Source organism: Loxodonta africana, chromosome 22, assembly GCF_030014295.1.
Source record: "Loxodonta africana isolate mLoxAfr1 chromosome 22, mLoxAfr1.hap2, whole genome shotgun sequence".
In the NCBI taxonomy this organism is placed as follows: Eukaryota; Metazoa; Chordata; class Mammalia; order Proboscidea; family Elephantidae; genus Loxodonta; species Loxodonta africana.
The window spans coordinates 22,177,560-22,194,200 of NC_087363.1; the positions used below are offsets into that span (position 1 = coordinate 22,177,560).

General features: G+C 40.2%; 1 protein-coding gene across 1 annotated transcript in view; it reads right to left on the minus strand.

The window, feature by feature from the left end:
• DOCK3 (dedicator of cytokinesis 3) overlaps positions 1–16,641 on the minus strand; it is a 572,157-nt gene that overhangs the window by 525,781 nt on the left and 29,735 nt on the right. The window lies entirely within an intron of this gene.

Below are 16,641 nucleotides of genomic sequence, written 5' to 3' on the forward strand. Positions count from 1 at the left end.
AGAAGCTCTTTATGAACTGTATGGAAAGTTCTACAAGAAACATTGAGTTATTTTCTAAAAAGTGCTCAACAGTGAGTATGGTATGCTATCTTTAGTGCAAAAGAATAAAGAAAAAATATTATTATGCATTAGTATTTGCTTGTACCATGCGTGCACAGAAAAACTCTGGAAGGACACATATCAAAAAACTCTGGAGTTGAGAACCGAGTGGGCACAGGAAACATGGCAGTATATAGCCCTTTATATCTTGGAATTTTTAAGCCATGTGACTATTAGCTATTCAAATATATAAATTAAAAGAGATCCAAGAATAAATGCACAAACAAAATGTGGTACGTACATACAATGGAATACAACTTGGCTATAAAGAAAAATGAAGTCCTGATCCATGCTACAATATGAATGAACCTTGAAAATCTCATGCTCAGTGAAATAAGTCAATGACAAAAGGACAAATATTGTATGATCTCACTTATATGAAATAACGAGAATAGGCGAATGCATAGAGATCAAAGTTTACTAGTGGTTACCAGGACGAGAAGTAGGGGGCCAAGAGACGTCATTGTTTAGGAAGCAGGAAGTGTTTGTTCATGGTGATGGAAATTTGGCAATAGTTATGGGTAGTGATTGCACAACATGATTAATGTAACTGATATCACTAAATTGTTTACCTAAAAAATGTTGAGTTGGCAAATGTGTTATACATATTCTTACAATAATAAAAAAAAGAGAGAGAGAAATCCAAGCAGATTAATAAATTAGAATTAGGCACTAAAACCAATTATTACAGGTTGAATTCTATCTTTCAGTACCTATAAATGTGAGCTTATTTGGAAACAGGGTCTTTGAAGATGATCAGTTAACCCGAGGTCATACTGGAGAAAGGCGGGCCCTAATCCATAATGAATGATGTCCTTCTTCAAAGGGAAAAGAGACACAGAGAGATACAAAGTGTGATCACTAAGGTTATGTGTCAACTTGGCTGGGCTGTGATTCTCAGTGGTTTGGCAGTTATGATGTGGTTGGGCAGTTGTATGATGATGTGATCACTTCCATGATAAGATCTGACATAATGTGATCACCTTCATGATGTGGTCTTCTGCTATGAGTAGCCAATCAGTTGAAAGGGAGTTTCCTTGGGGGTGTGGCCTGCACCAAACATAAGGTACTTTCTGACAAGACTGGTCGCTTTTGCTCATTCTGGATCCTGCAGTTGGCTCCTGTTCATCTGACCTTTGGTTCTTGGGACTTGAGCTAGCACCTTACCTGCTGTCTTGCCTGCCAATCCTGGGATTCATCGATTTTCACAGCCTGTGAGCAAGAACCCTGCAGTCTGACCTGCTACGTGAATCAGGAGAAGCCTCTCTCCTGACCCACGGACTTGGGACACTCAGACTCTATAATCATGTGAGCCATTTCCTTAATATAAATCTCTCTATATCTATTTATACGCTTACTGGTTTTGCTTCTCTAGAGAACCCAGCCCTTAAGACACAGAGATAAAATGACAATGTGAAAAAAGAGGCAGAGAATGGACTGATATAGCTACAAGCCAAGGATTCCCAGGAACCACCAGAAGCCAGGAAGAGACAAGGAAGGATCTTCCCCTAGACCCTGCAAAAAAAACACGGTTCTGCCAACACCTTGATTTCATCAGACTTCTAGCCTCCAGAACTTGAGACAATAAATTTCTGCTGTTTTAAGCCATGACATCCAGCATGTGGTACTTTGTCACAGCAGCCTAGAAAACTAATACGCCAACAAAATAAAGTTTAATCAGAACAAAGATGGAAATCGCTAATTTAGACTCCAAAGAAAAGGTCAACTAAACAAATACAAAATAGCTTAAAAGTAGTTCATATAAAAAGCTTGGCTAGCTTTGGTGATTTAAACTTAATATAAACAAAGAGCATGAACTGGTTACCCCAAAAACATTGTCAACTTAATTAACAAAAGCATAGGGCACAGAACACAGCAAAAACTCTAGTCTACTCTGAAACAAATGATCAGGATACAAAGCTAAGCTGGGAGACATTTTAAAAGAGGCACTGATAAGGTTTAACCAAAACCAGAGATACAAATAAAACTGTATCAAAACTGATCTAAAGTCTCTGTGGGACCTAGAGAAGCAAAATACAGAAAACCTAACTTCAAAGTATGATCATCCTACTTAGGATATAATTATAAACACTGTTTTGATGAGATGTTACACTGCGTAAAAAGTTTCTGCAGTAAAAATCATGGATGGATGCTAAAACTACTGACAGTTTTATAAGAAACGGGATACTGACGTATACTCATATTATCTCCCCACCAAAAAAAAAATCCCACTGCCATCGGGTTGATTCCGACTCATAGCAAGTAAGATACTTAATAATTATTAAGGGGAAAAAGCAACTTTACAGGAAGAAATCTGAAGACATCACCTTAACCAAGTGATCAAAGTTAACAACACCAGTAATGTGACAAACAGATATCATGTGTCACCTGATATGATGCACCAAGAAGAATACAGCATCACTTCTACAGTTTATCTGCTAAAAATACAAAAACTAAATCTAATCATGAGGAAGCATTAAACAAATCCAAAATAACTGACCTTTGCTCTTCAAGGAGGAGTCTCTGAGTGGCACAACTGGTTAAGCACTACTGTCAAAAGAATGAACAAATCTGTCTTGGAAGAAGTACTACCAGAATGTCCCTCAGAAGCAAGGATGGCGAGACTACGTCTCACCTACTTTGGACATGTGATCAGGAGGGATCAGTCCCTGGAGAAGGAGAGAAGGACATCATCCTTGGTAAAGTAGAGAGTCAGGGAAAAAGAGGAAGACCCTCAACGAGATGGACTGACACAGTGGCTACAAAAATGGACTCAAGCAAAACGATTGTGAGGATGGCGCAGTGTTTCGTTCTGTTGTACACAGAATCATTAGGAGGTGGGACCAACTCAAAGACACTTAACAAAAACAATAAGATCTTTATAAATCTTGCAGTGTTTTGAACAGTTTATCATAAAACTGACCATCTGTGAGTAAACATCAGAGAATGACAACATCAGCAAATTACATGCAACATAGTACTGAACGATAAGATGAACAACAACAAAAAAAAAAAGAGAGTCCTAAGTACAGTCTGTGGTAATTCAAGTATATCATAAGTCAGGAACTGCCTGTATTTTCCACTAACAGACAGCAATAGAAAAGTGGTAAGGCTGCACCCTGTCAAAGGCAGAAAACTTGCAGGGTCCAGGAAAACAAGGCAGTCCCACTGAGTTTCAGCTTTCACAGGTTTCACTGTATTAACTTCTATGAAAACTGAGAAGGACACTCTAAAACTCATTTTTACTATTTTTATAGCTTCTCTGTAAGTGTGAAATCATTTCAAAACAAAAAATATTTTAAAGTTTCTGAAGTCTTTTTTATATAGCTTCTCTGTAAGTGTGAAATCATTTCAAAACAAAAAATATTTTAAAGTTTCTAGAAGTCTTCCTAGGAAAGATGGTGCCATGAGTTCAGATTTACAGGTTATCTCTCAATGCTCAAAAATAACATTTACAATAGCTCCAAAAAGTGAAATACTTAAGTATAAATTCAACAAAACATGTATACGATCCACATGCTGAAAATTATAAAACTCTAGTAAGAGAAATCAAACACGAACATGCTGTGTTCACGGATTAGAAGTCTCAATGCCATGAACACGTCAATTCTTTCCAAACTGAGCTGTAGATTTAACACGATTTTAATACAAGTCCTACCAGAACTTTTTGTAGACATTGATAAGCTAATCCTAAAATTTATATAGAAAGGCAAAGAAACTAGAACGGTAAAAATCATTTTAAAAAAATAAAATTGGAGGACTCATAGTATCCAATTTTAATTAAATTTACTATAAAGCTCCAGTAATAAAGACTGTGGTATTGGCAATGGGATAGATAAATAGAACAGAACAGAATATCCAGAAATAGACCCCCACAAACATGGCAGTTGACTGATTTCTCACAAAGGTACAAGGCCAATTCAGTGGAGAGAAGAAGACAGTCTTTTCAACAAATAGTGTTGGAATAACTGGGCATCCATACGCAAAAAAGAAAATCCTCAACCTAAACCTTACACCCATTCAAAAAGTAACTCAAAACGGGATCACAGATCTAAATGTCTAAATGTAAAACTTAAAACATTTAGAATAAAACAAAGAGGATATGATTCATCATCTGGGATGAGGTAAGAAATTCTAACATCAAATGATGACCCATTAAAAAAAAAAAAAGGTAATTTGGACTTTATCAAAATTAAGAACTTTTCCCTGTAAAAAACACTGTTAAGAGAATAAAAACCAGGTTTATTATTATAAAGTGATGGATCAGACTGTGAAAAATATTTGCAAACCATATATCCAAGAAAGGATTTATATTCAGAATATACAAAGAACTCACAAAACTCTATAGTAAGAAAAAAAATCCCCATTTTTAAAACAGCCAAAAGACTTAAACAGATAACTCACCAAAGAGGATATACACAGATCACAAATAATCACCTGAAAAGATGTTCAATTTCATTAGCCATGAAGGAAACTGAGATACACATCTACTACAATGAGTAAAATAAAAATATACATACACTGGCAATACCAAGTGCTGATTGGGATGTGAAGCAATGGGAACTCTCATAATTACTGCCGGAGGGAACAAAGACTAATAGAGCCACTCTGGAAATCAGTTTGGCAGCTTCTTATAGAGAAAAACATGCACTTACCATACGACCCAGCAACCTCATTCCTAAGAAAACTTCCATTCAACGCAAAAAAAATTTTTAAATCCTCTGCACAAATGTTTATAGCAGCTCTATTCATAACCACCAAAAACTGTAAGCAACCCAAATATCCTTCAGTGAGTAAATGAATAGACAAACTGTGGTATATCCATACAGCAGAATCTACTTAGCAATAAAAAATAATGACCTATTGATACAGGCCACAACTTGGATGAATCAAAGACATTTCAATGAGTGAAATAAGGCAGTTTTGTAAAAAGGTGCGTTTATATGACAGTCCTGAAAAGAAAAGATAAATAGTTGAGGAGAAAAGAGGTCAGCAGTTGCCAGGAGTTAGGGTTGAGGGAAAGATGTAATGATAAAGCATGCAAAAGATAAACATCATGGAAGAAAACTTACTGCAGCAAGCAGAAAGAAATTTTATATAACTGATTTTCACCTCAAAAAATTGAACAGACTTCAGGGTATAAGATCAAAGACAGCATTAAGTGAATTATCAGAAAACAAAGTAAGTGATAGCAGATGTCTCTAAAATCAGAGGAAAACCCTCACGCAGAACTTTGAAATCATTACTGTCCTCAGATAAATAAATCAAGATGTTGGCTCCATGATTTATTACTCTAGCTGCTCTCCAGCCCTCTCCCTGCTGCTTGCACATGCAGAGTTCTGCCACGGTTCAATACCCTTGCAATGGGAGTTTCCTTCCCTCGATCTTCAGAGTCCCTGAGTGGCACAAACAGTTAGGCGCTCAGCTACTAAAAGGTTGGTAAATCAAGTCCATCCAGAGGCACTTCCAAAAAATCTGCTACTGAAAATCCTATGGAGCACAGTTCTATCCAGACGCACATGGGGTCGCCATCATGAGTCTGGTTCCACAGCAACTGTGTATTTTTCCCCTAGATCTTCACATGGTAGGCTCCCATCGCTGCCTCAGTGAGGGCTTTTTCTGTAAAGAGCCACAGAGTAAATATTTTAGGTTTGTGAGCCACATATGGTGTCTGTTGCAACCAGCCCTGCTGGCACAGTGGTTAAGAGCTTGGCTGCTAGCCAAAAGGCTCAGCAGTTTGAATCCACCAGGTGCTCATTAGAAACCCCATGGGACAGTTCTACTCTATTCGCTATGAGCTGGAATCGACTCGACGGCAACGGCGAGTTCCAACTACTGAACTCTACCCACGCAGCACAGAGGCAGCCATAGAAAATACAGAAACAAATGACTATAGCTATGTTCCAATAAAACTATTGATGGACTCTGGGAAAAAAATCATTAGAACAATTAGAGGATGACAGTGAAACCTGTGAAAGCCAGAACTCAACGAAACTGCCTTGTTTTTCCCACGTCTTGCAAGTTTTCCACCTCTGACAGAGTGCAGTCTTACCACTTTTTTATTGCCCTCTATTAGTGGAAAATAGTTTTCCTTCTCTGACAGGTTTCCACCTTCCACAGGTTCTGAATTTCACAGGTTTTACTATACAATGATAAAGAATAATTGATTACATCAAATGGAAAAAGTAAAAATCCATGAGTTCATAGTGTTTGTTTTTTTTTTTAAAGAAGAAAAAAATGGCAACACAAGAAGTATAAAATAAATCAGTAGCATAGAGGGCAGGCTAAAAATAAGTATAAACAAAGTAGAGAAAAAAGACAAGTTAAAAAGTTTAAAGATACTTAATTAACCTGGGTCAAGAGGTCCTTAAACACCCTAACACTATTGGTAAAATTTTATTTTTGTGTGTGTGGATTTTCCTGAAGAGATGGCCCACAGCATTTATCAGAGTCTCAAAACGGAATTCAACATATTCCCTCCTCAAAAAAATAAGTAACGCTCGATTAAAGAGATAGCTGTAAAAGACAAATGATACATTTAAAAAAAAATGATTTAGAAAGTATAAAAAGCAAAATCAAGATTTGGTTTCTCAAGTCCACATGCTCGGACAAGGGTAGATTGTTTCAATTTTGTGGCCACGAAGAGGTACGAACCTTCCTAGTAGAGCCAGCAGTTGAGGCCACGCACAGACTCCGAAGCCAGGCTGCCTCATCTGAATCTTGGCTCCACTACTTACCGTGATTGTGTGACCTTACGGAAGGTGCTTAACAACCTTCCTGCATCTCAGTTTCCTCATCTTTAAAAATGGGGATAATAATAGTATCTACCTCAAAGGATTACTCACCAAAAGAAAAAAACCAAACTTATTATTACTTTGAGTTGATTCTGACTCATGGCAATCCCACGTGTAACAGAGGAGAACTGCTTTATAGGGCTTTTTTGGCTATTATCTTTACAGATTCAGATCACCAGGTCTTTCTTCTGTAATACCACTGGTTGGTTTCAAACTGCCAACCTCTAGGTTAGTAGTCAAGCACAAACCAGAGACCCTTCAAAGGATTATAGTGAGGATTAAATGAGTTAATTTAAGTGCTTAAAATACAGCCTAGTACAAAGTAAATGCTATGTGAGTGTTTGAAACTATTATTCCATTTTTTATTTCAAAAAATTATGTACATACACACATTTTTATATACACACAACAGCAGTTCAGAGGAGGCTTTCACAAGTATTACTTACATAAATTTTTATAATAGTTTATTGTGTTTTCAGTGAAGGTTTACCCAGCAGTTTAGGTTCCTCTATACAAGTTGTTCAGTGACAGTGGTTACTGTCTTGGGCTAGGTTCTCTAGAGAAGCAAAACCAGTAAAGCATATAAATATATATACATAGAGATATTTGTATCAAGGCAACAGTTCACATGATTGTAGAGGCTGAACATCCCAAGGCCATGGATAGAGGTTTCTCCTGATTCACGTAGCCACAGGGGATGGCGAACCCAAGATCAGCAGATTGGAGAACAGGGCTCTTGCTCACAGGCTGTGAAAATCAACAAATCCGAAGACCTGCAAGTAAGTTGCTAGCTCAAATCTCAAGAACTGGAGGTCAGACGAACAAGAGGCAGCTGCAGGATTCAGAACAAGCCAAAAACCTCGGCAAGGTGAGCAGGAAAGAATTAGGCAGCGGAGGGTAGAGAGATGAAGGCTGAAGGGGTGGTGAGCAGCCACACGCCCTGCCCCTGCTGGAACCATTCAGCAGATTCCATCACAGGAGAGATCACATATCAAATTTCAACAGGGAAGTGATCACAACATTATACAACTGCCAAAACACTGAGAATCATGGCTCAGCCATGCTGACACACAATCTTAACCATCACAGTTACATTTTCCACAGTGCATGCACATTCTCATTATTTCTGTGCTGGTTGTTCCATTTCCATTAACCTAGTTTCCCTGCCCTCTCACATTCTCTGTTTTAAAGTAACTGTTGACTGTTTGGTCTTATATAGGTAACTTTTAAAGGCGCACAGTAATTCACATAATTTTTTAAAAGCCAGAAAGATTTTTTTTAATTAAGTATATATTGTATTTGCCTGTACCGTGTATAATCATAATGCATCAGCATAAGCAGATGTACCCTTTTCAGTATAATTCTACTAATATAAAAATATCACAGAATTAAATACTAAAATCTATTTCTCTCTATGTGAAACAAATCACCATTGCTAAATCTTTTAATACAAACACTAGTCCTCAGAATAGAATTCTGAGTCTCCACTTTAAGATGAAAACCAGCTGCTTTAAAACTAGATATACTGGGTTACCTTTTTGCATTTCTAGAAAAGAACACTTCAAATTAGACACTATATTTTTTAAATGTGTTTGAAATACACTACAAGCCAAAAGAAATTTTAAAAGGGGTAAGTATACCTTAATTTAAGAGATAAACCAGGGGTCCCAACTGAATCAGAAATAGGTCTCAGCCATGGGATAAGAAGGGGGCAGGTAATGACTGATAAGTTGGGAGAACAATGACTTCAAAGAGGTGGTTTGCAGAAGAGGGAAAGAGGAGACTAAGGGTACAGACATGGAAGACAGATGGAAGGACAGCAAGGGGTCTGCCTCCCATCCCGGCCACAGAGACTAATAAGGGAAAGATGCAGGCAGAGGAGTTGAAGGAGCTTTCTCTCCAAGAATTTGAGACCTGGGAGCACAAGCAGTACTATAAGTAGTTCTAGCACTATTTTAGGGTCCAGATGTCAAAAATCTCAGTTACACAGACAATATTGGGAATTCTTAGTAACAAAAAATATATATTTATAATGCTGGAAATGACAAAGAATATTAACACATAGCACCAAAGTCTAATTTCACAACTTGTTTCTGTCTTTTACCTAACTGAAATTTATGAACTAATAAAATGTTATTGCTGTTTCCTCAATCGATAATCTATTTCCAACTTAAACGATCTCTAATACCACAGAGATAAAAAATACCCTCTCATGTGTATCAAAGTTAAAAAAGTCATAATGCCTACCACAACACAGTATTTTCTTACTGAAATTACATATAAACTCAGATCTCATGTAAGGAAAGTATATTTTAGTAAAGAGGCAGATACAAGGTAGTTAGGTGATTCGTTCTGGATCATTATAGATTTTCCATACTAGGAGTAGTACCGCCTAGTTCCTTTGATAAATAAATTTCATTCGTCTTTGATCATCTAATTTTTTCAGAATGTAAGACTACTTACATTCCTTCATTACACTTAAAAAAAAAAAAAAACTCATTGATGTCAAGTCAATTCCAACTCACAGGACCCTACAGGACAGAGCAGAATTGCCCCATAAGGTTTCTGAGGAGTGGCAGGTGAATTCGAGCCGCTGACCTTTTGGTTAGCAGCTGAGCTCTTAACCACTGCACCACCAGGGCTCCTCATCACACTTACCTTCCTAAAATACTTGTTTTCCTTGATCAAATTGTTTCAAGGGTTTCCCACTGCCTACAGAGTCCCTGGATGGTGCAAACACGCTCAGCTGCTAACCTAAAGGTTGGAGATTTGAGTAGACCTAGAGGTGCCTCAAAAAAAGGTCTGGCAATCTACTCCCAAAAAATCAACCACTGAAAACCTTGGGGAGCACAGTTCTACTCTGACACACATGGGGTCACCGTGAATTAGAAACAACTCGACAGCAACTGGTTCACTGCCCACAAAATAAAGACCAAATTTCTTACTCTCTCAGGGCCCTTCACACTCTGAATCTATCTTCTCATAATGCCACAGGACTTGATCTATTCACAGTCCTCCAAGAACACTTTGTACAAATCTCCCTTTCATACTTCACTGTTTCCTGCTGCCTGGAACCCCTCACATACTTCCTCTTCACTCACAGAATCCTATTCATTCATCAAGGTTCAATTCTAGTTTCACTCTTAGGAATGTTTCCTGATGCTCCCAGCCTCTGAACTCCTAATGGCACATTGTACGTCTACCATATGTCTAACATTTACTATACCTTTGTGCACATGGTGTGTATGTGTATCACGCAGTCTTATCTCCTTACTGTTCTGTGTGCCCAGCATCTTCAGTCCCACATCTGTTATGGAAACTCTCCCAGTCTATAAGCTTTCAGTCTATGGGGGTATCAATCAAACCTCCTCAACCACAGATGAGCATGTGAGGAAGGCTGAGCCACACCATTCATTACCTGAACTTTTCCCAACTGGACACAGCTCTTTCCTATTCCATTGTGCACTATAAGGATATAATCCAAGCTGCCAAGAACTATATTCCGCAATATTTAAATGAGTAAATTCTGAAATGTTATTGACTATAAAAAAAAGAGTCCAACATACAGACAGAAGCCAAAATATACAATGGAGTCATAGAGGTCCTGATGTTTTGAGGCTCTGATCCTAGTGTATCCTGAGGCCAGACCCCAAGTCTGGCTTTTTGGAGTACATAAACTGGTAAATTCTCCCTTCAACTTCAGATAGATTTCTTTCATTTACAATTGAAAATTCCATCAAACTGTGATGGTTAAGGTTATGTGTCAGCTTGGCCGGGCCACAATTCTCAGTGATTTAGCAGATATTATGTAATCATCATCCATTTTGTGATCTGATGTGAGCAGCCAATCAGTTGCAAGGGGAGTTACTTTGGGGATGTGGCCTAATCCCACATATGGATGTTCTGGCAAAGCTTGCTCTCTTGACCCTGCATCCAACTCATCATCCTCTAACTTCCAGTTCTTGGGACATGAGCCAGTAGCCTGCCTCCTGTCTTCCCAAGTTTGGGTTTGTCAGCCCCTGCATGTAAGCTGGCAGAAAACTCCAGCCTAATGCCTGACCCAAGGATTTGCGACTTACCAGCCTCCACAACTTTGTAAACCATTTACTTGAAATAACTCTTCACTGATTTTGCTCCTCTAGAAAACCCAGCTTAAGACATCTGGTACCAAGAATGGTTCTAGAGGAACCAAATCGTAAGGATGAGTTTTCTGAATTCTTTCTCAAATCTGGCTACTCTTTAAAGGCGCTGATGACTCTGCCTCAAGCAGTAAAGATGGCACTGTTAATCTGCGGCATGAGGTGGCAACAGAAATCGGCAAAATATCACCACCAATGGATCAAATATTTGTGAGAGACAAGGCTCTAGGTGACTGTATATCTGATACTTTTCTACAACTCTGTCTGAATAAGAAGGGTAAGCAAGCTGGTTATTTGGTCCTACTTTCACTAGACAAAGTGGTGGAAGAAAGGGATACGCTGAAAGCTTTGGAGTCACGGATCAAACAACACATACAAGACCTGAAAGCTGCCACTTGTGTCCTGAAAAAAAAAGCATTATTTCTTCTAGTAACAGAGATGATATTGCTGAAAACCAAACCCAGTCTCATTGTAAAGACTAGCTGAATTTAAATGCCGACTGAATTCCCAACCTCGTCAGGTGTTTGAAACTAAAGTGAGGGTGTGGATTGGGAAGAAATGGGATTCTGAAATCTGGGATGGGGACAAATGGGCAGATAACCAGGAAGCTGGGGACAATAAACCCCTAAATTCCATTGAAACACTCCTGCCAACAGAGCCAGCCTCTTACTTTCATTTGAAGAAATCACTACATCTTTATCTGCTAAGCTACCCTCCCCAGTAAAACCATTAGTCCCTCCACCCCCATCTGATGAGATTAACCCAGCTGTGTCTGAAGAGCCTTTGTCTGAATTACTACCTAAGGCAAATGCCTTACATTTCCGAATGTCCTCAGGACCCAAACCCACCACCCATTTTTGCTTCTAAACCTATAACAAGACTTAAGTCCCAGAAAGACCCAAAAGGTGAAACAAAGTGCAACCCAGGAGGAGGTACACTATACTCTGAAAGCACTGCTTGACTTTTCTAATATGTACAAACAGAAACCTGGGGAATATGTGTGGGAATGTCTATTAAGGGTGTGAGATAATGGTGCAAGGAACATAAAGATGGATTAGTCTGAGTTTATTGATATGGGCTCACTAAGCACAGATACTTGATTCAATATTTAAGCTCAAGAAGTTAGGGAAGATCTAATAGTTTACTTGATTAGGTTGCTGAAGCATGAATTACACAGTGGCCTACACTAAATCAAGTACCAGACCTGCCTTGGTATACTGCAGAAGGTATCTATAAAAAAAAATAGGCTTAGGTAAATTTGCAAGTTAGAGCAGATTCATCAGATTGGACCCACAGACCCACCCATGGAGTGCCCAGAAGACACACATTTCACCACAATGGTGAGGAGCAAATTCGCGAAGAGAGCCTCAATATCCTTGAAGACTGCTATGAATGCAATTTTATTTAAGTCAGATTTGACAGTAGGAACTGCCCTAACTGAAATAAGACACCTAACTGAAATGGGGCTGAATGGACACCAAGGTGGTAGGTGTGGTTACCATAACGACAACAGTGTCAAAGGAGTAATCAGAAGACTCTGACTCATATGGACTTACTGCATTGGCTACTTAGTCACAGTGTTCCTTAGGAGTGAAACAGATGGGAAAGCTACCAAATATTTACCTGATCTGTACAAGCAGAAGAATTCTAGGTCAAGTGAACAGTAGTCTAACTCAATTTGCCAGAACAGTATCGGCCTCTCAATCAATTCCCAGACTTCAGCCAGTTTACAGACCCACAACCCCTGAATGAAGGGGAGGCTAGGCTCCCTTGAGAAAGGACCCACTACACTGACAATCCTTCTCCCAGCCTTCCCCAAAGGGGTCTACAGGCTTTTACCAGAGTGACTGTTCATTGGGGAAAAGGAAATAATCAGACTTTTGGGGGATTACTGGACACTGGCTCTGAACTGACACTAGTTCCAGGAGACTCAAAACATCACTGTGGCTCACCAGTCAGAGTAGGGGCATATGGAGGTCAAGTTATTATTGGAGTCGTAGCTCAGATCCATCTCACAGTAGGTCCAGTGGGTCCCCGAATCCATCCTGTAGTGATTGCCCCAGTTTCAGAATGCATAATTGCAACAGACATATTCAACAACTGGCAGAACCCCCACAGGGGATTCCTGACATGTGGAGTAAGAGCTATTATGGTAGGAAAGGCCAAACGGAAGCCATTAGAACTGCCCCTACCTAAGGAAATAGCAAACCAAAAGCAACAGCACATTCCTGGAGGAACTGTACCAATTAGTGCCACCATCAAGGACTTGAAGGATGCAGGGGTGGTGACTCCCATCACATCCCCATTCAGCTTGCCAATTCTGCCTGTGGAAAAAACAGATGGATCTTATAGAATGACAGCAGATTATCATAAACGTAACCAGGTAGTGACTCCAATTGCAGCTGTTATTCCAGATGTGGTTTCATTGCTTGAGCAAATTAATACATCTCCTGGCACCTGGTATGCAATTTTCTAGATTCCAGTTTCCAAGGAACACCAGAAGCAGTCTGCCTTCAGATGGCAAGGCCAGCAATACACCTGGCCTACCTTAGGGTTATATCACCCCTCCAGCCCTATGAGATAATTTAGTCCCTAGGATCTTGATTGCCCTACCCTTCCACAAAACATCACCTGGTCCATTACACTGATAACATTATGCTGATTAGGCCTAGTAAGGAAAAGTATCAATGACTCTAAACTTATTGGTAAGGCATTTTCATGCTAGAGAGTGGGAAATTAATCCAACAAAAATGCAGGCACCTTCCACCTCAATGAAATTTCTAGGGGTCCAGTGGTGTGGGGCATGCCAAGATGTTCCTTCTAAAGTGAAGGATAAGTTGTTACACCTGGCCTCTCCCACAACAAAAAAGCAGAACACCTGGTGGGCCTCTTTGGATTTTAGAGGCAACATATCCCTCTTCGAGTGTGCTACTCTGGCCTATTTATCTAGTGACTCAAAAAGCTGCTAGTTTTAAGTGGGGCCCAGACCAAGAGAAGGCTCTGTAACAGGTTCAGGATGCCGTGCAAGTCACTGTGCCACCTGGGCCATATGATCCGGCTGATCCAATAGTTCCTGAAGTGTTAGTGGCAGATAGAGATATTGTTTGAAGTCTTTGGTAGGCCTCTACTGGTAAATCTCAGTGGAGAGCCTTAGGATTTTGAAGCAAATCTCTGCCATCCTCTGCAGATAACCACTCTCCTTTTGAGAAACTTTTGGCTTGTTACTGGGCCTTAGTAAAGACTAAACGCTTAATCATGGGCCACCAGATCACCACGCAGCCTGAGCTGCCCATCATGAACTGGGTGTTGTCTGACCCACAGAGTCACAAAGTCAAGTGTGCACAACAGCACTCCATTATTAAATGGAAGTGGTATATATGAGATCAGGCTCAGGCAGGACCTGAAGGAGCAAGTGGCCCAAATGCCCATTATCTCCACTCATGCCACATTACCTTCCTTCTCTCAGTCTGCACCTCATAGGGAGTTTCTTACAATCAACTGACTGAGAAAGAGAAAAACTCTCATGCCTGGTTTACAGATGGTTCTGGGTAATATGCAAACTCCACTAGAAAATGGACAGCAGCAGCACTACAGTCCTTTTCTGTGACCTCCCTGAAGGACAGCTGTTAAGGGAAATCCTCCCAAAGGGCAGAACTTCAAGCAGTGCACTTTGTTGTTCACTTTGCTTGGAAGGAGATATGACCAGATGTGCGACTGTATACTGACTCATGGGTTGTGGCCAATGGCTTAGATGGATGGTCAGCGACTTAGAAGGAACATGACTAGAAAATTGGTGACAAGGCGGTATGGGGAAGAGGCATGTACACAGACCTCTTTGAATGGGCCTAAGAAGTGAAGATATCTGTGAATGCTCAGCAAAGGGTGACCTCAGCAGAGGAGGATTTTAACAATCAAGTGGGTAAGATGACACATTCTGTGGAAACCAGTCATCCTCTTTGCCTAGCTACTCCCGTCATTGCTCAATGGGCTCATGAACAAAGTGGCCATGGTGGCAGAGATGGAGGTTACGCATGGGCTCATCAACACAGACTTCCACTCACCAAGGCCATCTTGGCTACAGACACTGCTGAGTGCCCAATCTGTCAGAAGCAGAAACCAACTTCAAGTTCCCGATATGGCGCTATTCCTAGGGGTGATCAGCCAGCAAGCCGGTCTCAGGTTGATCCCTGTGGACCACTTCCATCATGGAAAGGGCAGTGTTTTTTTCTTACTGGGAGAGACATTTATTCTGGACATGGAGTTGCCTTCCCTGCACACAATCCTTCTGCCCAAACTACTACCTGTGGACTTACAGTATGCCTTATCCACTGTCATGGTACCCCATACAGCATCACCTCAGATCAAGGGATTCACTTCACAGCAAATGAAGTGTGGCAATGGGCCCATGCTCATGGAATTCACTGGTCTCACCATCATCCTGAGGCAGCTGGCTCGATAGACAATGGAATGGCCTTCTAAAGACACAATTATGGTGCCAGCTAGGCAGTAATACCTTGCAGGGTTAGGGCAATGTTCTCCAGGAAGCTGCATATGCTCTAAACCTGCACCCGATATATGATGCTATTTCTCCCACAGCCAGGATTCATGAGTCTAGGAACCAAGGTGTGAAAATGGGAATGGCACCACTCATTACCACCCCATGACCACGCGCAAGATTTCTGCTTCCTGTCCCCACGACCCTATGCTCAGCACGTCTAGAGGTCTTAGTTCCAAAGGAAGGAATGCTCCCAGCAAAAGACACACTGATTTCACTGAACTGGAAGTTAAGAATGTCATCCAGCCACTTTGGGCTCCTCATGCTTCTGGATCAACAAGAAAAGAAGGCAGTTACCAAATTGGCTGGTGTGATTGATCCTGATTACCAAAAGTAAATCAGACTGGTATTACATAATGGAGATGAAGAAGAGTATGCCTGCAATATAGAAGATTCTTAGTACATCTCTTAGTACTACCATGCCCTGTGATTAACAGTCAACAGAAAACTAAAGTAACCCAATTCCGAAATGACTACTAACAGCCCAGGCCCTTTGGGAATGAAGGTTTCAGTGACCCCACCAGGCAAAAAACCATCATCACCTAAGGTGCTTGCTGAGGCCAAAGGGAATACGGAACGGGTGGTGTAAAAGGTAGCTATAAATACCAGCTAGGATCACATGACCAAGTACGGAAAAGAGGACTAATCGTTTTGAGTTATAGGTGTACGTGTATAGGTATGTGCGTTTGTATACATACATGTATATGGTGTATGTGTGTGTATATATGTATACGTACACGCATACATAGTAAACATCTTTTTTATTCTTACCTCCCTTATTCCGTTACATATTATAAAATGTAAGATATAAACAGGGCTACTGCATTTTCAGTTGTACACATATTAGTTTTATCATGTTAGGAGCAAGTATATCTTTATAACTGTCTTTATTCAGAGACTATATATGATTTAATGAGATGTGTACAGATGCCAAGTTGACAAGGGGTGTACTGTGATGGTTAAGGCTATGGATCAACTTGGATAGGCCATGATTCTCAGTGGTTTAGCAGATGTTATGTAATCATCCTCCATTCTGTGAGCTGATGTGAGCAGC